Source organism: Juglans regia, unplaced genomic scaffold (genome assembly GCF_001411555.2).
Source record: "Juglans regia cultivar Chandler unplaced genomic scaffold, Walnut 2.0 Scaffold_2865, whole genome shotgun sequence".
NCBI lineage: Eukaryota > Viridiplantae > Streptophyta > Magnoliopsida > Fagales > Juglandaceae > Juglans > Juglans regia.
The window spans coordinates 1-282 of NW_023357667.1; the positions used below are offsets into that span (position 1 = coordinate 1).

The 282-nt window shown below is 49.6% G+C and overlaps 1 pseudogene; it reads right to left on the reverse strand.

Annotated features, from left to right (window-relative positions):
- Positions 1 to 173: 173 nt before the first annotated feature.
- Positions 174 to 282, reverse strand: LOC118345554 (annotated as a pseudogene; the record flags this gene model as incomplete).

The following is a 282-nucleotide window of genomic DNA, read 5'->3' on the forward strand; positions in this document are numbered from 1 at the left end:
AAAATTCATATAATCCTTGAGCGACATACTAGCGTCCTTCCGATCCCAATCCAAACGGAGATCTGATCCAAACCCATGGCTACGCGATGGGCAGGGCGAGATTTTCCCAAAAATCCACTCCCGAGTGCTCCTTCTTGTCAATTTATCTCGAAAGGCGGAAAAAACAAAAACGAGGGGTGCAACACGAGGACTTCCCAGGAGGTCACCCATCCTAGTACTACTCTCGCCCAAGCACGCTTAACTGCGGAGTTCTGATGGGATCCGGTGCATTAGTGCTGGTAT